Source organism: Pleurodeles waltl, chromosome 12 (genome assembly GCF_031143425.1).
Source record: "Pleurodeles waltl isolate 20211129_DDA chromosome 12, aPleWal1.hap1.20221129, whole genome shotgun sequence".
Lineage (NCBI taxonomy): Eukaryota > Metazoa > Chordata > Amphibia > Caudata > Salamandridae > Pleurodeles > Pleurodeles waltl.
This window is the reverse complement of record NC_090451.1, coordinates 654,369,312-654,395,719: the sequence shown is the minus strand read 5'-3', so window position 1 is coordinate 654,395,719 and position 26,408 is coordinate 654,369,312. Positions and strand designations below refer to the sequence as shown.

Below are 26,408 nucleotides of genomic sequence, written 5' to 3'. Positions count from 1 at the left end.
TTTGGCTTAAAGAATGCCCCTGCCACCTTCCAAAGGTTGGTGAATCAAGTCCTTGCCGGCTTGGAGTCCTTTAGTGCAGCTTAACTTGATGATATTGCTGTCTTTAGCTCCAGCTGGCAGGATCACCTGGTCCACCTGAAGAAGGCTTTGCAGGCCCTGCAAGCAGCAGGCCTCTCTGTCAAGGCATCTAAATGTCAGATAGGCCAGGGTACTGTGGTTTACTTGGGACACCTTGTAGTTGGAGGCCAAGTTCAGCCACTCCAACCCAAGATCCAGACTATTCTGGACTGGTTAGCTTCAAATACCCAGGCTCAAGTCAGGGCATTCCTTGGCTTGACTGGTTACTATAGGAGGTTTGTGAAGGGATATGGATCCATAGTGACACCCCTCACAGAACTTACCTCTAAGAAAATACCCAAGAAGGTAAACTGGACTGTAGAATGCCAACGGCCTTTAACACCCCGAAGCAAGCTATGTGCACAGCACCAGTTCTCAAAGCTCCAGATTACTCCAAGCAGTTCATTGTGCATACTGATGCCTCTGAACATGGGATAGGGGCAGTTCTGTCCCAAACAAATGATGATGGCCTTGACCAGCCTGTTGCTTTCATTAGCAGGAGGTTACTCCCCAGGGAGCAGCGTTGGAGTGCCATTGAGAGGAAGGCCTTTGCTGTGGTCTGGTCCCTGAAGAAGCTGAGACCATACCTTTTTGGTACTCACTTTGTAGTTCAGACTGACCACAGACCTCTCAGATGGCTAATGCAAATGAAAGGTGAAAATCCTAAACTGTTGAGGTGGTCCATATCCCTACAGGGAATGGACCTTATAGTGGAACACAGACCTGGGACTGCCCATGCCAATGCAGATGGCCTTTCCAGTTTCTTCCACTTAGAAAATGAAGACTCTCTGGGGAAACGTTAGTCTCATCCTCTTTCGTGGGGGGGGGGGGGGGGGGGGGGGGTTGTGTAAGGAAATGCCTTCTTGGCATGGTTACCCCCTGACTTTTTGCCTTTGCTGATACTAAGTTATGATTTGAAAGTGTGCCGGGACCCTGCTAACTAGGCCCCAGCACCAGTGTTCTTTCCCTAAACTGTACCTTTGTCTCCACAATTGGCACAACCCTGGCACTCAGGTACCAAGGGCCCTGATGACAGGGAAAGTCTCAAAGGGCTGCAGCATGTCGTATGCCACCCTTGGGACCCCTCACTCAGCCCATACACGCTGCTTCACAGCTTGTGTGTGCTGGTGGGGAGAAAATGACTAAGTCGACATGGCACTCCCCTCAGAGTGCCATGCCAACCTCACCCTGCCTGTGGCATAGGTAAGTCACCCCTCTAGCAGGCCTTACAGCCCTAAGGCAGGGTGCACTATACCACAGGTGAGGGTATAAGTGCATGAGAACTATGCCCCTACAGTGTCTAAGCCAAACCTTAGACATTGTAAGTGCTGGGTAGCCATAAGAGTATATGGGCTGTGAGTTTGTCAAACACGAACTCCACATCACCATAATGGCTACACTGAAAACTGGGAAGTTTGGTATCAAACTTCTCAGCACAATAAATGCACACTGATGCCAGTGTGCAATTTATTGTAAAATACACCCAGGTGGCATCTTAGAGATGCCCCCTGAAAACATACCCGACTTCCAGTGTGGGCTGACTAGTTTTTGCCAGCCTGCCACACATTAGACATGTTGCTGGCCACATGGGGAGAGTGCCTTTGTCACTCTGCGGCCAGGAACTAAGCCTGTACTGGGTGGAGGTGCTTCTCACCTCCCCCTGCAGGAACTGTAACACCTGGCGGTGAGCCTCAAAGGCTCACTCCCTTTGTGACAGCACCACAGGGCATCCCAGCTAGTGGAGATGCCCACCCCTCCGGCCACTGCCCCCACGTTTGGCGGCAAGGCTGGAGGAGATAATTAGAAAAACAAGGAGTCACCCACCAGTCAGGACAGCCCCTAAGGTGTCCTGAGCTGAGGTGACTCTTACTTTTAGAAATCCTCCATCTTGTGGATGGAGGATTCCCCCAATAGGATTAGGATGTGCCCCCTCCCCACAGGGAGGAGGCACAAAGAGGGTATAGCCACCCTCAAGGACAGTAGCCATTGGCCACTGCCCTCCCAGACCTAAACACACCCCTAAAATCAGTATTTAGGGGCCCCCAGTACTGAGTAAGATAGATTCCTGCAACCTAAAGAAGAAGGACTGCTGACCTGATGCCCTGCAGTGAAGACGGAGACGACAACTGATTTGGCCCCAGCCCCACCGGCCTGTCTCCCTACTTCGAAGAAAACTGCAACAGCGACACATCCAACAGGAACCAGCGACCTCGCCTCAGAGGACTGCCTTGCATCCAAAGGACCAAGAAGCTCCAGAGACCAGCGGCCCTGTTCAACAAACTGCAACTTTCTGCAACAAAAAAGCAACTTTAAAGACCCCACGTTTTACGACGGAAGCTTGAGACTTTCCACTCTGCACCCGATGCCCCGGCTCGACCTGCAGAAAACAAACACCTCAGGGAGGTCTCCCTGGCGACTGCGAGCCCTTGAGTAACCAGAGACGACCCCCTGAGCCCTCACAGCGAAGCCTGCAGAGGAAATCCAGAGGCTCCCCCTGACCGCGACTGCCTGTAACAAGGGACCCGAAGCCTGGAACCAACACTGCACCCGCAGTCCCCAGGACCTGAAGGAACCCAACTCCAGTGCAGGAGCTACCCCGAGGAGCCCCCCCCCTGTGCCTGCCTGCATCGTTGAAGAGACCCCTGGCTCTCCCCATTGCTTTCAATACAAAACCTACAAAAGCTGACACCTGTTTCCACTCTGCACCCGGCCGCCCCTGCGCCGCTGAGGGTGTACTTTCTGTGCCTGCTTGTGTTCCCCCCGGTGCCCTACAAAACCCCCCTGGTCTGCCCTCCGAGGACGCGGGTACTTACCTGCTGGCAGACTGGAACCGGGGCACCCCTGTTTCCATTGAAGCCTATGTGTTTTGGACACCACTTTGACCTCAGTACCTGACCGGCCCTGAGCTGCTGGTGTGGTAACTTTGGGGTTGCCTTGAACCCCCAACGGTGGGCTACCTCGGACCCAACTTTGAACCCTCTAAGTGTTTTACTTACCTGTGAACTTAACATTTACTTACCTCCCCCAGGAACTGTTGATTTTGCACTCTGTCCACTTTTAAAAAAGGTTACTGAAATCAGAAGCTCAGAGTTCCCATAATTGTAATAAGGAATGACGTGGGGGTACTGGTGAATACACACGTTGAAGCCCCTTTACCCGGAAGTAAGCTGCACGCGCGGAGTTCGAGTTTGGTCCTGTGAGGCTGCAGCAGCTTCAGAACACCTGTGCTGCTGCTGTGAAGCGAGACCTCTGCTTTGCTTCCACCACGGACCTGGCGGGGAGGGTCCAGGGGAATGACAGGAACCAGCTGACAGCCACAGACTTCAAGTGGGACAAGGGGATGGGACTGGGACTCGAAGGACAGCGTCCAGTGCCTCCGACGCCGCCTCCTTTTCCTCACCTCAGGACACTCGCTTGTTTTTGCTTCCTCATCTCCAGACACTGGATTCGGCTTGGGAACTCTGTTTAACTTTGGCTGTGGGCACACGAGGAAGAAATCATGTGACAGTAAAGCATGTGGGTGGTGGATACCCACAGAGTGGTAGAACCTACTAGTTAATTGAATAATACACAGTGCTAGTGTTAACACCTTTCTCAAAGAAAAATACTTGCTTTGCTGATAAAATTCTGGCTACTGTAACCCTGGACACATCAACTGAGAGGTAGCTGTATTAGTCGCTGCAATGCATATTTACGACTAGATGGCAAACGGCCACATGTGCAGTCACAAAAGTGTCCTTTTAAAGGTTTCTGTTCAAGGAGCATGGGTGTGGGCAGTGGTGGAAAAGCAGGCAGGAGGACAGGTATTATTAACTATTATTGTAATATCAAAAGGAGCACAATTACCTGGAATGGACCTTTAATGGCAGCTAAGGGGCTGTTCTGAACATTACAACCAACATATTACAATATCCGGGACGTGCTAAAGACTCGAGAGGGACTACATATCCCCAGCTGCTTTGAGGCCCCAGGAGGTGGACATTTTCACCTGCACCCACTTGATACTAACGAGCGCTATAAAGCGTGTGGGGCACTTAGCTGCGCGGGACGCGCTAAAGACTCGAGAGGGACTACATATCCCAAGCTGCTTTGAGGCCCCAGGAGGCCAACACTGTGCCATCCCGTAGGTTGCTTCATTATACTGATACTCTGCAGAACATTTTATCACCAATAACCGTCCCAGATGGGTAAAAGGAAAGCAATAGAGGCTGGGGCAGGGGCTGTGCTAAAAGCTAAGCGAAAAAGACACAAGCATGCAGCTAGTATCTGCGTTATGGACAGAATTGACTCTTTTGGGTGAATGCAAGGGAATTTTAACTACTCCTCAGGGAAATAATTCTAACTGCACTGTGGGGGAGCACTCCCCAACCAATAGGAAAATTGCTGAGATTTTTGTGAAATGTGGGCAACAAGACACAGCCACTACAGGGCAGGGAGGGGGCAGAAATGTTATCACCCACACTGCTCCATCTCTAGTGCAGGAGCTACCACTGGGCTCTACCGATTTCATCCAGTGCAGCAACCGCTTCAATCCGTTAATTAACGCCCTAGAATCACATGATGACATCGACCCAAGTATCAGGGTGGATGGGCTGGCAGCCGCAAGCACACACTCAACCCACATAAACCCACAGCACACTCAATGCATAGAAGATTTAAAAAAGGAAGTACTAGAACTTAAGCTCATGGTTAACTCCTTAATTGCAATAGTAAAACAGTTAACTCTTGCAGATGGCACGGCCACCATGAACCTTACCCAAAGCCCAACCCTGCCAGGCACCATGACGAATCTGTCCATTCTTTCAGCACCCAGCTGTGATTGCCTCCTCCCAGTCGGTGCTAAAACCAAGAACTTACTCCACCCTCCTTTGCACAACAGTTTAGGTGCAGGGAAAACACTAGAAGACCATCACAAAATCCCCAAAGTCATGAGCAATACTGCCCCATGATACTCTGCACAGCCTGCCATTGATTGGTCTCAATCAGGTAATGTAGTTCTAATGGTCAACGTTCCCAAGTTAAACACATCGACACATAAGGAAGGGGCAGACTCTATTAAAAACAAGGCAATCCATTGGATTCGACATGTACGAGGCTGCCTCTCTGTAATACGCAAGGACATAATCAATGTAGCAAGATGGCCAGACCCGGGAACACACTTTGACATTTTAAAACTGACACTGAAGGGCGGACCATGGTGGACAATGGGATTGCCTGAGCTACTGCCCAGCAAAAAATGTATCTACCCTTGGCGAGAACGATTGACTTAAAGCTTCATCTAAAATCTACGCTGATAAACCACGCAACCAACTAATATCAATCGTCCCCAGGCCTACTGCAATCCCTAACACTGCCAGTGCAAGTATTCTCTCTCCCATTCATGACATATTCCCCAAGACCTTTGATAGTTTACTGTGCAAAATTACAATACTGCACCTTTCATCTTGCAGGAATATTGCCTACCAAATCAAGAACCGATAGCCAAGCCTGCAAGCACTTCCCTCACCAGGGCCAGGTCAGCTCCACTAGAGGAACATCACCACTCACCCCAGGTCTCACTGACCAACATTGGCATTGATCTACTTCTTCCCACTCAACCATACCTGCCAAATCAATCTCTGGCAGCTAATCATGTAAATACCAGGCAACTAGACAGGATAGTTCAACCACTCACAGGGGTACGACTTGTCTCATGGAACGTGGCAGGTTTGAAATCTTTTCTCCCTCTTCCATCCTTCACCTCTTTTATTGATGAACATGACATATGTCTTCTTCAAGAGACATGGTCAACCAATCAACTTTTTCGAACAGGCTATTCAAACTTCTACATCCCTGCCGTGCCCAGTAATAGAGGCAGGCCTTCAGGGGGATTGACTAGTTGGATCAGAACATCACTTAACTGTCATATTACAGCTACCCACCGATTCTCCCGACCTGTTAGATCTTCGTCTATTATTCGGGCCGGACACTGTTGTGAACATTTTCAATATCTACACCGAGGGGTCGGGGGGGTCAAGTCTCCAAAACCCTTTGTGTCCTGGCAGCCCTTTTGCAAAACTGTCCCCGCCATCATAAGACCATTGTGGCAGGTGACCTCAATGTCAAGTTCGAACCTCTAGACTGGGATGATCTCAGGTCCACAGACGAGGAGGATCGAGCTTGGTCTATCCCCGCCCTGTCCATTCCACCCATTAAAAGATGGACGCAGGTCACAGTCCAAGTTAAGTCACTGACCATGGAATTCGGGCTCAGGGCGTTAAATGGCAGAACCAAATCAGACGCCAAAGGCCATCACACATTCAACAAAACCAGCCACACCAGCAGAATCGACTACTGTCTATTTGACATAAGATTATGGCCCCTAGTCATCGATATGACCATCGTTGAAAGAACTGAAAGTGATCATAATCCTCTCTCTGTTCGCACGTTAGCCTTGGGCAACCTCTCGCCCACGATTAACTCCTCAGTAGCAGCACCAGAGGGTATTAGCCTGGTTAACGACAAATGACACTTAAAGTGGGACAAGGTTGCGGCTCGGCCCGCACTCTTCAACGCAGCCAATAACACCCTAAAGACTACATTAATGAACCTAGTGGTGGGTCCTGCAATCCCCTATAAGGAAATAAGTTTAATCCACACCTCATGCTTCAGGGATATTGCAGCCCACTTCTCAGTATCCACAGCCCATGATGGCAAGGGACCCATAGGTAGGCACCGCTGGTTCAATAAAATGTGTTGGTCCCTAAATAAGCGCTTAATCCAAGCTATTAAATCTAAGGATGCCGCCGCCATCTGCCTAGCTAGAAAGTCCTACAAGTCAGCCATACGCAAAGCCAAGGGTGACCAAGACGATAAGTGGTGGACAGCACTTAGTGACGCTGTGCGCAAGAGGAACTGTAGTCTGTTCTGGTCCCTGGCAGTGCGAGGCCCAGAGAGCAGTGGATTGGACATTACAACCAACATCGCCCGAAAGACTGGGTAGATCATTTTAGCAGGCTGTACTCCCATGACCATGATAGCCCCACTCCTGTCTGCATAGACCCCTGCCTAAACACTTCTTTAGCGCCCACAACTGAAGTACCCCAGCTGTTCTCTCAGTGACATAACTTATTCCCTAGGCACCATAAAACGCGGCAGGGCCCCTGGCTTGTATGGTGTCCCAGCAGACCTGTTCTTAACCGACATAGCATCCTGGTCAAGATACCTCACCATCATAGCGAATGCAATAGCATCTGGGGCGCCTATCCCCGAGTACTGGAAAGGGGCTACTGTTTCCCAATCTTTAAAAAGGGTGACAGATCACTCCCCTGCAACTACAGACCAATCAGTCTAATTGACTGTGTGGAAAAAGTCTTCTGCCACTGCCTCTTGGGAAAGATTGAAGACTGGATGACTGAACATGATATCCTTAGTCCCCTCCAAGCCGGTTTCCAGAAGAAAATATCTACCACTGATCAAGCCCTCAGGTTCCTATTTTGATACTGGAAAACAGTGCTCATTGGTAAAGGGAGCCTTTACGTTGCTTTTGTGGATCTAAAGTCTGCTTTTGACCTAGTATCTCGCAACAAACATGGGACACTCTCTCCCGAATGGGAATCCCGGAGCATATCCTAGCAAAATTGATACGGCTCCACGAGGACAACTACGCACGAGTTAGGTGGGACAACAAGGGGCAACTAACTGATAGAATCCATGTATCAAGGGGTGTGCGGCAAGGGTGTGTCCTTGCCCCGACCCTCTTCTCTCCGTATATCAATGAAATCGTCCCTTCCCTGCTTAAAGTGGAGGCTGACGCACCATCACTTGGCACACAAAAAATCCCTGTCTTGCTCTTTGCAGATGATACTCTCCTGATATCCAAGACCCCTAGGAGACTAAGGAAACTCCTCACATGCTTTGAGAAATTCTTCTCAACGCTGGGACTTGAAATCAATGCCTCTAAATCAAAACTAATGACCCTTATTCCCCATAGATCCTTTAGAGGGAGGGACGTTTACACTAGAGGGCACCACACTTGAGAAGGTGGGCATTTTCAGCTATCTGGGTATAACATTGACTGACAACATGTCTTGGAAATCACACATAGGAAAGCAAGCCTTAAAACTAAAGCAAACAACAGGGGCACTATCAAAAAACTTCCACCTCTCATACACAAAACCAATTTGCCCGGCAATACAGATATACGAAGCCCAGGCTGTGACCTCAGCACTTTACGGGGCTGAACTATGGGGTTATGCCAAAATCCAAGACCTAACCATCGCTGAGAACAACTTCCTGAGAAACCTTGTGTCCCTTCCGCCAAGCACTCCACTGTTCCCCCTTTTTAAGGATCTTGGCATAAAACGCATCGGTCATAAAGCCCGCCTACGCCCTCTGCTGTATTGGCGTCTCTGGACTACCCCAGAGCTTGAAACCTTTACTGAAGCCCTGCAGGTTATTTTAAAAGCTGATCATCTTCACAGAATCCCCTGGCTACGATACATCAAGGGGTCACTTTACTCACTCGGGCTCAGTGAACTCTGAAATTCACCAACCACCTCCGTCTTTCCCTCGAAAAGCAAACTAAAGAAACTATATTGGCAAATAGCAGATCACAAAGATATAGGGGCCACACTTCACATTATCTTGTGATTTTGTTAACCTAAAAGAGACATGCAAGTATGAGGCTTTTTGGGACATAATCACGGTCCCAATGGAAAGGAAAGTGTACTTTCAGCTCCGCATTGGAACGCTACCCTTAAGACTTTTCACCAGCCTGTGGTCACACAAAGAATCAACCTCCTGTCCAGCCTGCAAAGCCCCTGTCGAGAATCTCCCTCATGTCCTTTTTGCCTGCCCCGCGTACACCGCCTCACGTAGGAAATGGCTGGTCCCGGCATGCAGACTGCTGGGAGTCCGCAGCTCTGAAATCGCCCTGCGAATCCTCATATCAGACACTAGGCCAACGCAAGTGATCGCCGTTGCCAAGTTCCTCAGAGCTAGCTGGTTTGTCAGAAGGAAATTCTTATCCGTCTAATGATTCCAACAAGACTGTCCCATCGCATTGTGTGAGTGTATTTTATCTTTATTCCATTTTTTTATCATTATATATATGGTTATATTTATTACCTTGTGTATTTATTTGTATTTATTGCTGCTATGCGCTTTTATGGCTCTTGTAGCCGAAATAAAGTTTCTTTGACTTGACTTAAAATAGCTTATTGCCATTTTTGTCAAAACTGTACATGCTATTGTGATTATTCAAAGTTCCTAGAATACCTGAGTGAAACACCTTTCATTTGAAGTATTACTTGTCAATCTTGAACCTGTGGTTCTTAAAATAAACTAAGAAAATATATTTTTCTATATAAAAACCAATTGGCCTGGAGTATGTCTGAGTGTGTGTTCCTCATTTATTGCCTGTGTGTGTTCAACAAATGCTTAACACTACCCTCTGATAAGCCTACTGCTGGACCACACTACCACAAAATAGAGCATTAGAATTATCTCTTTTTGCCACTATCTTACCTCTAAGGGGAACCCTTGGACTCTGTGCACACTATTTCTTACTTTGAAATAGTATATACAGAGCCAACTTCTTACACCTTCTTAGTCCAAAGAAGGCATTTATTATTTCACTACGCACGGTTCCTAAAAGAAGATTAGCATGCTGAAAGCACACATTTAAAATATTCACAGCAATGAAATGAAAACATACCAAAATGATTCTCCACTGCAATATACACAGCAAATATATGTACCTTGTAGGAAGTTGGCGCTGTATGTACTATTTCAAAGTAAGAAATACCATGCACAAAGTCCAAGGGTTCCCCTTAGAGGTAAGATAGTGGCAAAAATAGATAATTCTAATGCTCTATTTTGTGGTAGTGTGGTCGAGCAGTAGGCTTATCAGAGGGTAGTGGTAAGCATTTGTTGTACACACACAGGCAATAAATGGGGAACACACACTCAAAGACAATTCCAGGCCAATAGGTTTTTATATAGAAAAATATATTTTCTTAGTTTATTTTAAGAACCACAGGTTCAAGATTTACAAACAATACTTTAAATGAAAGGTATTTCACTTAGGAACTTTAGGAACTTTGAATTAGCAAAATAGCATATACAGTTTTCACACAAATGGCAATAAGCTATTTTAAAACTGGACACAGTGCAATTTTCAACAGTTCCTGGGGGAGGTAAGTGTTTGTTAGTTTTGCAGGTAAGTAAACCACCTACAGGGTTCAAAGTTGGATCCAAGGTAGCCCATCGTAGGGGGTTCAGGGCAACCCCAAAGTTACCACACCAGCAGCTCAGGGCCAGTCAGGTGCAGAGGTCAAAGTGGTGCCCAAAACACATAGGCTTCAATGGAGAAGGGGGTGCCCCGGTTCCAGTCTGCCAGCAGGTAAGTACCCGCGTCTTCGGAAGGCAGACCAGGGGGGGTTTTGTAGGGCACCGGGGGGGACACAAGTCAGCACAAAAAGTACACCCTCAGTGGCACGGGGGCGGCTGGGTGCAGTGTGCAAACAGGCGTCGGGTTTGCAATGGAGTTCAATGGGAGACCTAGGGGTCTCTTCAGCGATGCAGGCAGGCAAGGGGGGGGGGGGCTCCTCAGGGTAGCCACCACCTGGGCAAGGGAGAGAACCACCTGGGGGTCACTCCTGGACTGGAGGTCGGATCCTTCAGGTCCTGTGGGCTGCGGGTGCAGTGTCCTTACCATGTGTCGGATCTTTGAAGCAGGCAGGGGGAGCCTTTGGATTCCCTCTGCAGGCCTCGCTGTGGGGGCTTAAGGGGGTCAACTCTGGCTACTCACCGGCTCGCAGTCGTCGGGGAGTCCTCCCTGTAGCGTTGTTTCTCCACAAGTCGAGCTGGGGGCGTCGGGTGCAAAGTGCAAAGTCTCACGCTTCCGGCGGGAAACGTGTGTTCTTTCAAAGTTGCTTCTTTGTTGCAAAGATGCTTCTTCCTTGGAGCAGAGCCACTGTCCTCTGGAGTTCTTGGTCCTTTTAGAGGCAGGGTAGTCCTCTGAGGCTTCAGAGGTTGCTGGACCCTGTGGAACGCTTCGCTGGAGCAGTTCTTTTGAAGTGGGGAGACAGGCCGGTAGAGCTGGGGCCAAAGCAGTTGGTGTCTCCGTCTTCTCTGCAGTTTTTTCAGCTCAGCAGTCCTTCTTCGTCTTAGGTTGCAGGAATCTATCTTGCTGTGTTCTGGGAGCCCCTAAATACTCGATTTAGGGGTGTGTTTATGTCTGGGGGGTTAGTAGCCAATGGCTACTAGCCCTGAGGGTGGCTATACCCTCTTTGTGCCTCCCCCCTGATGGGAGGGGGGCACATCCCTAATCCTATTGGGGGAAGGATAAGTTACTTACCTGTAAACCCTAGTTCTCTTTCAGGGGTATCCTCATCAAAGTCATAAACATTGAATATTCCCGCCCACGTGCGGGGACCACGGAGCATATATAAAATACACACATATAAAGTATGAAATATGCACGAAAAATATATACATAGCATTTTTAGTAGACAAATTTCCATACTAAACTCATATATACGTGTGTAAAACAGCAATGCAGACTATAATCATAAGCAGGCTAAAATGCTTTATTTATATGGATTTCTTTTTTTTTAAAACAGTCCTTTTCAACATTACAATAAGAGAAAAAATACTTTCCAAAGCCCCATAACTGGGCCTAGGGAAATAAGCAGTAGTAACGTCAGAGAAAAAAGAGAAAATTACATTGAAAACAATGGAGGATTCTTAGCCAATAGGCTGCATGCAGGTTAACACAGGAGAACCATAAAAACTTTGGCACCGTGCCTTTAAGACCCTGAGCACCTCCAGTATCCCACCATGCCTCAGGGGTGAAGGAGAGGTGACAGTTGGTTCAGTTAGGTCAGTTCTTTTTTCCGGCTTCTTCCGAGAGGATCTTGGAGCATTGAGCTCTCAGTTTTTCTGAGTTTTTCTCAGAAAAATACTTCAAAACAGCGTTTTTTCTGCTTTCACTCGACATCTAACACCTTTGTCTGAGTCTAGAAGTTTTTTACTGACTGAAAAATGCCTTCTCTTTTTGTGAAGTGCTCTTCCTGTGGGAAGAAGGCCCAGTCAGATCCACACACTCTCTGCATTGTGTGCTTGCCTCAGAGTCACTGTCCTGACACTTGCAGGCACTGCAAGAACATGTCAAAAAGGACTCTGAAGGACAGGGAGAAGATAAGGCTTCATGGTCTTCATGAGAGGCAGAAGACATCGTCCTCTTCGCTTCCCAGGCAGCCAACAAGCCATTCTCAGGAGAGACAGGCTAGATCGACGTCAGCAGGGAGGAAGGTACCTGTTTGTTCCCCGTCGACGTCATTGCTGCCACCATCACACCGTCATAGATCGCCGGCGACGGCAACCCGACCGACGTCGAAGGATACGACGTCGAAAAAACTTGGCCACCACAGGGGCAGATCTCCGTCGACGGCTCCGTTATGGCTACACTGCACTTACAATGTCTAAGGTTTTGTTTAGACACTGTAGGGGCATAGTGCTCATGCACTTATGCCCTCACCTATGTTATAGTGCACCCTGCCTTAGGCCTGTAAGGCCTCCTAGAGGGGTGACTTATCTATACCTATAGGCAGTGTGAGGTTGGCATGGCACCTTGAGGGGAGTGCCATGTCGACTTGATCATTTTATCCCCACCAGCACACACAAGCTGGCAAGCAGTGTGTCTGTGCTGAGTGAGGGGTCTCCAGGGTGGCATAAGACATGCTGCAGCCCTTAGGGACCTTCCCTGGCATCAGGGCCTTTGGTACCGGGGCTACCAGTTACAAGGGACTTACCTGGATGCCAGGGTGTGCCAGTTGTGGAAACAAAGGTACAGGTTAGGGAAAGAACACTGATGCTGGGGCCTGGTTAGCAGGCCTCAGCACACTTTCAAATCATAACTTGGCATCAGCAAAGGCAAAACGTCAGGGGATAACCATGCCAAGGAGGCATTTCCTTACATACCTATATCATAATACAAAGCAAATAATTAATAAAAATGCATCAACGTAGGGCCTGTCAGGTGCTTCATCTTTCTAAGGCCAGCAAGCCGATGACCCGTTCGACTGCGAAAGAGAAATAGATCTCTACCCTCACGGTAAATCTCTATCAGGCATCTGATGTCTGAATCCTGATTAAGGCCACTGACTCTCTCACTGTCGCACTGGGCTGTTTTATATCTTTAAAAAAAACAAAGGAGCTTTCTGGAAAAAACCCTCCTTTTGTGATTCAAACATGCGGACTAGTTTAGATATGTTTGAAAATAACACATTGGGTTTGGCCACAATCCCAAGATGTCAAGTCAAAACAAGGCTGTTCCCTGCCTTCTGAGTACATCAACCAAAGCCCTTGGTGAGAAAAAGCACAAAAACAAGAGAATGCACAATTTACAATGTGGAAAATTACGGGCAGCCTTTAACATGGCAGTGTCTAATGCTACGATAAAGTCAATAGGCAGAATGAATCTAAGGCTAAACTGAGTCTGTAACTGGTGAACACTAATAAGAGGGTGGGCAGCTAAGCCAAGTGCAAAGTGGTGCAACACAGTCAGTGGTCAAAACACAGATTCAAGCATGTGAATCTATGAAAGTTCCAATACTGGAGTAATCTATTTTAAAAGTTGATACTGCAAGTTTCAAAGACAGTTCTAGGGGGGATTGAAAGTTAATATAGTTTTGAGGTAATTATAAGACTCTCAGTTCCAGTCTCGGGGGGTTAGGATGTCGAAAGGTTGGGGTTCAAGTTCACCCCAAACTCCCACCAGCAGCAACACAGGGCCGGCCGGGTGCAGAGGTCAAAGTTGAGGTCCATTTAACATGGGCTCCTATGGAGACTGGGGGTACTTGGAGTCAGGCCTTCTTGCAGGTAAGTACCCAAGTCTTTGAAGGGCAGACCTGGGGGGTTTGGAGGAGCAGCAAGGGGGCCACAAGTCAGCACCCAACATACACCCTCAGCAGCGCATGGTGCAAACACAGCATCGGTCTCACAATGCTTTCCTATAGGGGGATCTCAGGGTGGGGGAGGGTGTGTGTGACAAAGATACTGCAGGTGAAGTCCAGGGGTTGGTTCCAGGAAAGCAAAGGAGGCTGGACAAGGAGGAGGGTTGCCTGCTAGATGTTGCTGAGACAAAGGTTGGATTCCACAAGGCCAGGGGGCTGCAGGTGCAAGGGTACCTTTTGGTGTTGGGAATCTGGACTGAGAGTGTGCTGGGATCCTACTAACCAGGCCCGAAGCACCAGTGTTCTTTCCCTAAAACTGTAACATTGTTACCACAATTGGCACACCCCTGGCACACAGATAAGACTCTTGTGAAAGGTACCAGTGTCACCAAGGGCCCTGTGACTGTGGAGGGTCCCTAAGGGCTGCAACATGTATAGTGCCACTGTAAGGGGCCCCTCACCAAACACATACACACTGCCATAGCAGCTTGTGTGTGCTGGTGCGGAGAAAATGGTAAAGTCGAAATGGCATCCCTCTCAGGGAGCCATGCCCACCAACCACTGCCTGTGGCATAGATAAGTCACCCCTCTAGAAGACCTTACAGCCCTAAGGCAGGGTGCACTATACCACAGGTGAGGGCATAGCTGCATGAGCAATATGTCACTACAGTGTCCAAGTCCATTCTTAGACATTGTAAGTGCAATGTGGCCATATTAAGTACATGGGCTGGGAGTTTGTCATTATGAACTCCACAGGTCCATGATGGCCCGACATGAACCATTGTTTCCACAATTGGCACACCTCTGGCACACAGATAAGTCCCTTGAAAAAGGTACCAGTGGTACCAAGGGCTTTGTGACCAAGGAAGGTCCCCAAAGGGTGCAGCATGTGTTGTGACACCCTAAGGGACCCCTCATCTAGCACATACACACTGCCATTGCAGATTGTGTGTGTTGGTGAAGAGAAAAAGGCAAAGTCGACATGGCATCCCCCTCAGGGTGCCATGCCCACAAACCACTGCCTGTGGCATAGGTAAGTCACCACTCTAGCAGGCCTTACAGCCCTAAGGTAGGATGCACTATACCACAGGTGAGGGCATAGCTGCAGGAGCAATATACCCCTACAGTGTCCAAGTCCATTCTTAAACATTGTAAGTGCAGTGTGGCCATATTAAGTAAATGGTCTGGGAGTTTGCCATTACGAACTCCACAGTTCCATAATGGCTACACTGAATACTGGGTATCAAACATCTCAGCACAATAAACCCTCACTGATGCCAGTGTTGGATTCATTCTACAGAGCACACAGAGGGTATCTTGAGATGCCCCCTGAATTTTACCCAGTCTTCTAGTGTAGGACTCACTGGTCTGTGTCAGCCTGCCACTAGCAGACAAGTTTCTGACCCTATGGGGTGAGGGTCTTTCTGCTCTCTGAGGCCAGAAACAAAGCCTGCTCTTGGTGGAGATGCTTCACACCTCCCCCATGCAGGAACTGTAACACCTGGTTGTGAGCCTCAAAGACTCAGGCCTGGTGTTGCAGTTCCCCAGGGCACTCCAGCTAGTGGAGATGCCCACTCCCCCGACAAAGCCCCATTTTTGGTGGCCATTTCGGCGGAAAACTTTGGAAAAACAAGGAGGAGTGACCACTTCAGCTGGGACCACCCCTAAGGTGTCCAGAGCTGAAGTGCCCCCCTCCCTGCAGACTCCTCCATCTTGGCTTGGAGGACAGGGACCAATAGGGTTAGGAGTGGGCCCCCCTCCCCAAAGGGAGTGGGCACAGGAAGGGTGTAGACACCCTCAGGGACAGTAGCCACTTATTACTGCCCTCTGACCCCGAAACGCCCCTAAATCTTGTATTTAAGAGCTTCCCTGAACCCAGCTCAACAGATTCCTGATGACCTACAAGAAGAAAAGGGACTGCTTAGCTGAAACCCTCAGCAGAGAAGAAGGAAGGTGGAAACTGCTTTGGCCCCAGCCCTATCGGCCTGTCTCCTGCTTCAAAGAACCGCGGTGCGTCCAGCGAGCCCAGAGACTTCTGCTCAGCTCCAGAGGACTGCCCTGCAACCAAAAGGACCAAGAACTCCCTAGGACAGCGCCCCTGACCAGGAAAAATAAACAACTAAGGACTCCCACTTCACTTTGGATGTGCGAGTCCTGACCACTCTGCACCCGACGCCCACGGCCTGTGTTCAGGTGGTCCACTCAGCTAGAGAGGGTCCCCAGGTGATTGCAAGCAAGTGTCCACCCTGGGTTGACTTTTCCACCCCTCCACGATGACGCCTGCAGAGGGAATCCCGAGGACCCCCTCTCCCCGACCGTAAAGCTCCAGACGAAGATTTCTGACTCCTAAAGACACACTGCACCCGCAGCTCTCAGGCCTTGGAGAACCCGACCTCCGGTACAGCAACGTTCAGCGGGCGGCCCAACTCCCTGTCCACCCGGTGGTGTGCCCGAGACACTAACCTTCGACCTGGCCTTCAGCCTCTGATGGACCCCCAGGGTCCCCTCATAGACCAGCATTGGAAGCCTGATGTCCTATTTTCACCCTGCACCCGGCCGTCTCTGTGCCGCTGAGGGTGTGTGTTTGCTGACTACTTGTGGCCCCTCCAGTGCTCCTCTAATTTCCCCTGGTCTGCTCTCCAAGTCGCAGGGTACTTACCTGCAGGCAGACCTGATTCTGAGTACCCCCTGTCTCCAAAGGAGCCCACGTTAAAATTGCTCATCTTTGACCTCCGCGCCCGGCCTCGCTGGTGGTGGGTGTTTGGGGTTAACTTGAACCTTGCTGTCAGGTAAGAGGAATTTATGGACTCAGAAACCCTAGGATAGAAACCTCATCTTTTCTTAAGACCTCATTCACAGTGGCATGTGACTTTGGGTAAAAAAATGGTGTGCGTCTGAGTTGGAATTAGAAGCTGAGCTCAAATTTCACTTTTTTTGTGCACAAAGTTTTCAAGGTCAAGCCTGCAGAAAAGTTTGTGGGGAATACGTTGCTCATCCAGAGTATTTGTTTCAAATTGTAACAGGGGAAACCATGCAATATTACAGTGTTACCCGTAATTCGAGGTGCATAGCCATAAAGATGCAATAATATCTCACTCAAGAAATACAGCATCCTGCAATATCAATATTGAATGGTCAGGGGATTTTCAAACAAAATGATGGACCACTCTCAGAGAGCCTCTTAATGCTTTTGTTGATATTTTTCCCCCAATTTTTAGCTTTAGATGAACTATCAAATTAATAATGTCACAATAATTCTCCAAACTTATTCAGATTTCCCTCACAATTTACCAGTTGCCACAGTACATCTTCTATGGCTTATTTTCTTTTCCTTGAGATAATGTTTTTACGTATAATTTAAAACAGAATAAATAACACAATGCCCATAATCACCCAAAGTATATCCGTAAAATACAGTTTGAGAGATAATATAAAATTAAAATTATGATTACAATTCCAAACAACTATTTTTTATTCATAATAAATACAATCCAAAGAAAGTGTGTTACGCACAGAAGATTAAATATTAAAAATAATAAGAAAGCATCCTCTCGCAAGTATAAGGCTTGGTCATAAAGCACACCGTTCTACACTCCCACCCCATTATCACTTCCACTTTGTGTCATATCTCAGAGGGCTGAAAAACACCATGTAATTACAAACTTCCATGCTTTGAAGAGCGGAAAGAATCCAGGTTTTACATAAACAAAGGCAGGCTGTGTGGATGAGGGTTGGTAGGGGAGTGCTATTGTAGGAAAGTACCATCTTGCCTGGCATGTTACTCCCATATTTCACTGTATATATGTTTTAGTTGTATGTGTCAGTGGGACCCTGCCAGCCAGGGCCCCAGTGCTCATAAGTGTGCCCTGTATGTGTTCCCTGTGTGATGACTAACTGTCTCACTGAGGCTTTGCTAACCAGAACCTCAGTGGTTATGCTCTCTCATTTCTTTCCAAATTGTCACTAACAGGCTAGTGACCAATTTCACCAATTCACATTGGCATACTGGAACACCCTTATAATTCCCTAGTATATGGTACTGAGTTACCCAGGGTATTGGGGTTCCAGGAGATCCCTATTGGCTGCAGCATTTCTTTTGCCACCCATAGGGAGCTCTGACAATTCTTACACAGGCCTGCCACTGCAGCCTGAGTGAAATAATGTCCACGTTATTTCACAGCCATTTACCACTGCACTTAAGTAACTTATAAGTCACCTATATGTCTAACCTTTACCTGGTAAAGGTTGGGTGCTAAGTTACTTAGTGTGTGGGCACCCTGGCACTAGCCAAGATGCCCCCACATTGTTCAGGGCAAATTCCCCGGACTTTGTGAGTGCGGGGACACCATTACACGCGTGCACTGTACATAGGTCACTACCTATGTACAGCGTCACAATGGTAACTCCGAACATGGCCATGTAACATGTCTAAGATCATGGAATTGTCACCCCAAAATTCCATGATCCCCCGAGTCTCTAGCACAGACCCGGGTACTGCCAAACTACCTTTCCCGGGGTTTCACTGCAGCTGCTGCTGCTGCCAAACCCTCAGACAGGTTTCTGCCCTCCTGGGGTCCAGCCAGGCTTGGCCCAGGAAGGCAGAACAAAGGACTTCCTCAGAGAGAGGGTGTTACACCCTCTCCCTTTGGAAAAAGGTGTCAGAGCTGGGGAGGAGTAGCCTCCCCCAGCCTCTGGAAATGCTTTGATGGGCACAGATGGTGCCCATCTCTGCATAAGCCAGTCTACACCGGTTCAGGGATCCCCCAGCCCTGCTCTGGCGCGAAACTGGACAAAGGAAAGGGGAGTGACCATTCCCCTGACCTGCACCTCCCCTGGGAGGTGCCCAGAGCTCCTCCAGTGTGCTCCAGACCTCTGCCATCTTGGAAACAGAGGTGCTGCTGGCACACTGGACTGCTCTGAGTGGCCAGGGCCAGCAGGTGACGTCAGAGACTCCTTCTGATAGGCTCTTACCTGTGTTGCTAGCCTATCCTCCTTCCTAAGTAGCCAAACCTTCTTTTCTGGCTATTTAGGGTCTCTGCTTTGGGGAATTCTTTAGATAGCGAATGCAAGAGCTCATCAGAGTTCCTCTGCATCTCTCTCTTCACCTTCTGCCAAGGAATCAACCGCTGACTGCTCTGGACGCCTGCAAAACCGCAACAAAGTAGCAAAGACGACTACTGCAACCTTGTATCGCTGATCCAGCTGCCTTCTCGTCTGCTTTCCTGGTGGTGCATGCTGTGGGGGTAGTCTGCCTCCTCTCTGCACTAGAAGCTCCGAAGAAATCTCCTGTGGGTCGACGGAATCTTCCCCCTGCAACCGCAGGCACCAAAAGACTGCATCACCGGTCCTCTGGGTCCCCTCTCAGCACGACGAGCGTGGTCCCTGGAACTCAGCAACTCTGTCCAAGTGACTCCCACAGTCCAGTGACTCTTCAGTCCAAGTTTGGTGGAGGTAAGTCCTTGCCTCCCCATGCTAGACTGCATTGCTGGGTACCTCGTGATTTGCAGCTGCTCCGGCTCCTGTGCACTCTTCCAGGATTTCCTTTGTGCACAGCCAAGCCTGGGTCCCCGACACTCTAACCTGCAGTGCATGACCTCCTTAGTTGTCCTCCGGCGTCGTGGGACCTTCTTTTGTGACTTCGGGTGAGCTCCGGTTCACTCCTCTTCGTAGTGCCTGTTCCGGCACTTCTGCGGGTGCTGCCTACTTCTGTGAGGGCTCCTTGTCTTGCTGGGCGCCCCCTCTGTCTCCTCACGCAATTGGCGACATCCTGGTCCCTCCTGGCCCACAGCAGCATCCAAAAACCATAACCGCGACCCTTGCAGCTAGCAAGGCTTGTTTGCGGTCATTCTGCGTGGAAACACTTCTGCAAGCCTCTTCACGACGTGGGACATCCATCCTCCAAAGGGGAAGTTCCTAGTCCTCTTCGTTCTTGCAGAATCCACAGCTCCTACCATCCGGTGCCAGCTTCTTTGCACCCTCAGCTGGCATTTCTTGGGCATCTGCCCACTCACGACTTGAGTGTGACTCTTGGACTTGGTCCCCTTGTTCCACAGGTACTCTCGTCTGGAAATCCATCGCTGTTGCATTGCTGTTGTTGGTCTTCCTTGCAGAATTCCCCTATCATGACTTCTGTGCTCTCTGGGGAACTTAGGTGCACTTTATACCTACTTTTCAGGGTTTTGGGGTGAGCTATTTTTCTAACCCTCACTGTTTTCTTACAGTCCCAGCTACCCTCTACAAGCTCACATAGGTTTGGGGTCCATTTGTGGTTCGCATTCCACTTTTGGAGTATTTGGTTTGTGTTGCCCCTATACCTATGTGCTCTCATTGCAATCTATTGTGACTGTACATTGCTTGCATTGCTTTCTATTGCTATTACTGCATATTTTTGGTATTGTGTACATATATCTTGTGTATATTTGCTATCCTCATACTGAGGGTACTCACTGAGATACTTTTGGCATATTGACATAAAAATAAAGTACCTTTATTTTTAGTATATCTGTGTATTGTGTTTTCTTATGATATTGTGCATATGACACCAGTTGTATAGTAGGAGCTTTGCATGTCTTCTAGTTCAGCCTAAGCTGCTCTGCTAAGCTACCTTTTCTATCAGCCTAAGCTGCTAGACACCTCTTCTACACTAATAAGGGATACCTGGACCTGGTGCAGAGTGTAAGTACCCCTTGGTACTCACTACAAACCAGGCCAGCCTCCTACAGCTATGCCCCAGGCCCTGTGCTTTTTAGGGCTCGCTCTTCTTCAGCAACATTTATTTATAGATTTATATTTGCATACAACTTTGCTGTCATCAATAATAATAAGGCAGTTTAGGCGCCCAGACCAGTAGATACACCTGATGATATGTTTTTGCTTTCCGCTGAGTACATTGTTTGTTAATAGTTAGACACAGGTCCTTATAGCACCTCAAAACACTGGAGAATCATCCAGAGGGCCAGACATTTTGTTTTCGCCCCAGGCCTTGTCCAAACCTCTGACAATGGTGAACAATTGTAAACTGAACGAATAATACAGAGTAAAATGAATTCTCTTTAGTTAGAGGAAAACCTTTGTCAGCCTCTGGTTCAGCATCCTTTCAACTGTAAGTGGCTAAATGGAGTACTCCTAGTGTGATCCTGTTGCTGCTGTTATGGATACAAGCACACTGATTATTTTCTAATTACTGAAATGAAATTGTTCCGATGTGTAAGGCAGATTTTATCTGTTCTAATTGGTTAGTTATTTAATGTCTCAGTATCTGATAGAGACCTCTAGTTGCAGATTCCTTACCTTAGAATTTCCCCAAGGTGTCGGCTGAATCTGAGATTTTTCTTCAAGCAGTACCCTTGCGCATCATCAAATGGTGTCAGTCGACCCTGCGTCCATCATTGGTGTCGTGGTCGCCATGATGACATGGCTGTCGTGAATAGGCGCAACCCCCCGCATGCTGATGTCCACCATTTTTTTGCCATTTTTTACTTTTTGGTGCATCAGGGGATGTCACAGAAGACCCGGTTCAAACCGTGTGACTCCTGTCACTGAATAATGTCGGTGGGGAATCTGCACTTTATGTGCTTGTGGTGTCTTGCACGTGACCCGTAGTCATACTTAGAGTGCTGGGCCATGAACGTAAAGGCTTTGAGGGAGCGATTCCTAAATCTCATGGCGGCCCGGCGCTCGACTACACATGGCTCCTGGTCTCGTTGAAGAAGAAGTTCACAAGACCATTCGCGGAGTCATCGCCGCTATTTGTCATCCCATTCCAAATCTTCGGGACACTCAGGTCATGAAAAGAAGTCAAAGAAGGCCTAAAGTTCTTTGACTTTGCTCTGTCGCTTTGCCGATGCGATGCAGAAAGAGTGTTGACGCTCTAGGCCTTTATCTGCGGAGCCTACTTCTGCGTGCCCTCCGCATCTCCCCAACTTTCCAGGAGCCGGAGCCACCTCTGCCCAGCTGAACAATTTTTATGAGGTAATGCGCCTTATCTTTGGGCAGACAGACCCCCCTGAAGCACCTACGTTGCCTGGAGGGGGGGGTTTGGAAGGGGACCCCTCTGGTTCTATGCTGGCAGCTTCAACTCTGGCCACTGAGGACCCCGCCAAATCCATTATCAGATCTGAGCTGACGCCGGTCATGCCAACACGACCTTCCCTGGTGGTGGCAAAGACTTTGATGCTCCCAACACCGGTTGGGCCCACAATCGACGTCAAACCAATCCTGATACCCAATGACCGAGAGCCGGAATGGTTTTGCATGATGCCAGGTCCGTCTTCGATGGGGTCTTCTCATCCCCGTGTTGGGTTCTGACTCTTAACTATGGGTATGGATACAGGGAAGCCTTGGAGGGTTTGCTGGACCCTCTGGAATACCAGCTAGACAACCCTAAGTTGGACTGGGCTGGTATGCTTTCTCCCCGTACCATGGCTACGGCGGAAGGAGCATCCTATTCTATGGTGACCTGCAGGGCGGCTGAAGTCCTCGGCCTTGAGCTTCCTTCTGTGGTGGTCAGGACTAATCTCCTGACTGAGGTGCTTCAGCCTGGGGCTTCCACTTCGGAACCCCTTTTACTCTTCAATGAAGCCCTCACAGATGTACTTCTGGGAACCTGGTCCAGACCCTGTGAATAGGACAATTCCCCACCGCCATTGGCCTGCGCCAAATGACCCTAAATTCCTGTCTCAACACCCTACGCCTGAGAGCCTTCTTCCTTATCTGGCACATTCCCATCCGTACCCCCAGATAGGGAATCAAAAAGACTGGATCAACTTGGGAAGATGATGTGTCTTCCTCCAGTCGGGCATTGCGCTACACCCATTACTTATGGGATACGGTTGCGAAAGTGTTGCCGCAGGTCCCAGAGGAGGTCTGGGCCATCATCTCACAAGCTGTTGCTGATGGGAGGGATGCGGCCAAGTTCACGATCCGTTGTGGGCTGGACACAACCAACTCACTGGGCTGATCAGTTGCGTTGACAGCGGCCTTAAGGTGCCACGCCTGGTTGAGAACAAATGGTTTTTCAGGGGCTGCCTAACGTTCTCTCATGGACATGCCCTTCGAAGGCACCTGTCTCTTCAGAGACAAAGAGAACTCGGCGATTGAGCATTTTAAGGAGTCCCGGGCTACGGCTTGGTCCCTTGGCCTTACTGCAGCACCTTGCCCAGCACAGTCCGCTTTTCACCCTTTTCATAGCCACGGAACGGACTCTCTCTTGCACCTTTTCCCTACTAGCCACCGAGCAGCGCATGCTACTCAGTCACTATGTAGCCGTGGATGCGGAATCCCACAGGCTTGTGGGTCACAGAGCCAGAGGTCTGCCCAGTCCCCCCCAGCCTCCAAACCTTCCTAGTCAGTCACCCCATCCCGGACCAGTAGGAGGCAGGGTCTGCCATTACCTGCCCCACTGGAAATCCATCCAGTAGTGCAAATAGTCCGAAGGGGTACCTCCCTCCCCTTCGAGACTACACCTCCGATCATGCCACCATCTTACGACAGTTTATTGGAGGATCATTTTTGCACTTCTCCGCAAGGAAGTCACGGTTCGCTTTGCCAAAGGAGCCATAGAGACGGTCCCCCTGTGGCAGAAGTAGGTCGTAGTTGTTATTACTGCTACTTTCTGGTGCCCAAAAAGGACAAGGGCCTTCGCCCTACTCTAAACTTCCCGGCCCTCAATCTCTTCCTCAGGAAGGAGAAGTTTAAAATGCTCACTGTGGCTCAGATTTGTCTGCCTTGGACCCTGGAGACTGGATGGTAGCATTGGACTTGCAAGATGCTTATTTCCATATACCTGTACCACCTGCCCACAGATGCTACTGGCGATTCGTGGTAGGCCATGAGCACTTTCAATTTACTGTGCTACCCTTCGACCTTACTAGCGCCCCTCTGGTGTTCATGAAAGTGATGGCAGTGGTTGCTCCTTATCTGTGCAGATTAGGGGTTTCAGTCTTCCCCTATCTCGACGACTTGCTGTTGAAGGCGAGCACACCCCAGACAGTCTTCTCCCACCTTCAGACTATGGCAAACCTTCTGCACTCGCTGGGGTTCACTATAAACATGCTGAAGTCACACCTAACTCCTTCTCAAACGTTCCCTTTCATTGGAGCTGTTCTGGGCACAGTGCAGTTTCGGGATTATCCTCCTGAAGAGCAAGTCCAGGATCTTCATACTATGATTCAGATGTTTCAGCCTCTATCCTGGATTTTGGTGGATCCTGGGCTGCTGAGCCTCATGGCCTCCTGCATCCTGCTGGTGACACATGCCAGATGGCATAAGTGGAGTCTGCAGTAGGACCTGAAGTTCCAGTGGGTGCAGAATCAGTGAAACCTCACCGACATGATCCAGATCTTGGAGGGAACTGCGCAAGATCTGCAGTGGTGGCTTTCGAATCGCGACTGGGTCAATGCCAGATCTCTCCCCTTTCCCCAAACAAATCTTACAGTAAAAACAGATGTGCCACTTCTGGGATGGGGTGGCCAGATGGGAGATGCGGAGATCAGAGGTGTCTGGTCTCTAGCGGAGTCAGGACTCTCAACATCAATCTTTTGGACCTCCGGGCGATCAGGCTTGCAGTCGAAGCCTTCCTTCCCTCTCTAAAAGGGAAAGGGGTGGAGGTGTTCACGGACAACACAACCGCCATGTGGTACCGCAACAAGCAGGGGGAAGTGGGGTTGTGAGCCCTTTACGCCTCTGGACGTGGCTGGAACACCGGGGCATAACTCTGGTGGTTCAACATCTCGTGGGCTCTCTCAATGCGAGAGCAGACGATCTCAACCACTGATGTATGGTCAATCATGAAGGGCATCTCCGTCCATAGGTGGTGCAAGGCCTCTTTCAGCAGTGGTTAGAACCTTGGTTATATCTGTTCACCTCCACAGAGAACACGCAATCTCAGCTGTTTTACGCAATGGAGCTTCCAAGGCAGCACTCGCTTGGTGATGCTTTTCGTCTTGACTGGAGCTCAGACCTCCTTTATGCCTTCCCGTCAATACCACTTCTGCCTAGAGTTCTGAAGAAAATCAAGAGGAACCGAACCCAAGTAATCCTTGTGGGTCTGTACTGGGCACGAAGAGTCTGGTATCCAGAGCTTTTCAGCATAGCTACGTATCCTCCGCTCAGACTGTCCCTTCGGAGGATCTTCTGTTGCAGCAGCAGGGAGCGGCTCTCCACCCAAACCTTTCCAGTCTTCGCCTTCTTGCATGGAGATTGAGCGGCGACTGTTGACAGCTTTTGACCTTCCACCCGAACTCTATAATGTTATCTTGGCAGCCAGGCGCCCCTCCACCAAATCAGTATATGCCTGTCATTGGCACAAATTTGTGGCATGGTGTACCAACAAGTCTGCTGAACCCCTTTCCACACCTCTGCCTGAGGTTCTCCTCTTCATCCTTTCTCTTGCCCAGCAGGACTCTGCTTTGGGCACCCTTAAAGGCTATTTCTCTGCCATCTCGGATTGCCAGACCAACCTTTCTTATTCAAGTCTCCCATTGTTGGGAGGTTCCTTAAAGGACTCACCCATTTGTTTCCTCCAACCCCGTTCATTATGCCCCAACGGGACTTAAACCTGGTCTATACCTGCCTTTATATGTGCCCCTTTTGAGCCACTTCACAATTGCCAGTTGCTGCTCCTCACATTAAAAACTGTTTCCCTGCTTGCCATTACCTCTGCTTACATAGTGAGTGAGCTTCAAGCTCTTTCTTCAAAGCCACTATTTTGATCTTTCCATCCTGACAAAGAGGTGTTCCATACCAGGGCCTCCTTTCTTCCTAAGGTTGTTACACCTTTTTATTTAGGCCAATCCATCACCTTGCCTGCTTTTTACGCACCGCCACATCCTTCTCATGAAGAGGAGTGACCACTGTATGGATCCAAAAAGAGAGATGGCGTTCTACCTCAATCGTACTAAAGATTTCCAGGTGGACAAACAACTCTTAATATGATAGGAGGGTGCGAAGGAAGGGTGGGAGGTGCAGAAGCATGCCATCTCACGTTGGGTGGTGCTCTGCATCAAAATGTGCTACGCTTTGGCAAAGAAGCAACCCCCTGAGGGCTTGAGTGCTCACTCCACCAGAGCAACTGCTGCCACCACAGTGTTAGCACACGGAGTTCCTGTCCTGGATATCTGCCAGGCAGCAAGGTGGGCATCCCTGCACACGTTAACAAAACATTACTGCCCGGAAAGTCAGGTCCGTAGGGATGGCTACTTTGGTCATTCGGTCCTGTTGGACCTTCTAGTATGATCTTGGTTCGAAGCCCACCGCCAAGGATGGTATTGCTTAGGTACCTGTTCTAAGGTGAGGAAGCTGCAACTAGAAGTCTCTATCAGATAAACAAGTTACTTACCTTCTGTAATGATT

General features: G+C 49.1%; 1 protein-coding gene across 2 annotated transcripts in view; it reads left to right on the top strand.

Moving 5' to 3' along the window:
* The window catches only part of LOC138268563 (neuronal acetylcholine receptor subunit alpha-7-like), a 267,021-nt gene that overhangs the window by 189,304 nt on the left and 51,309 nt on the right, over positions 1 to 26,408 (top strand). The window lies entirely within an intron of this gene.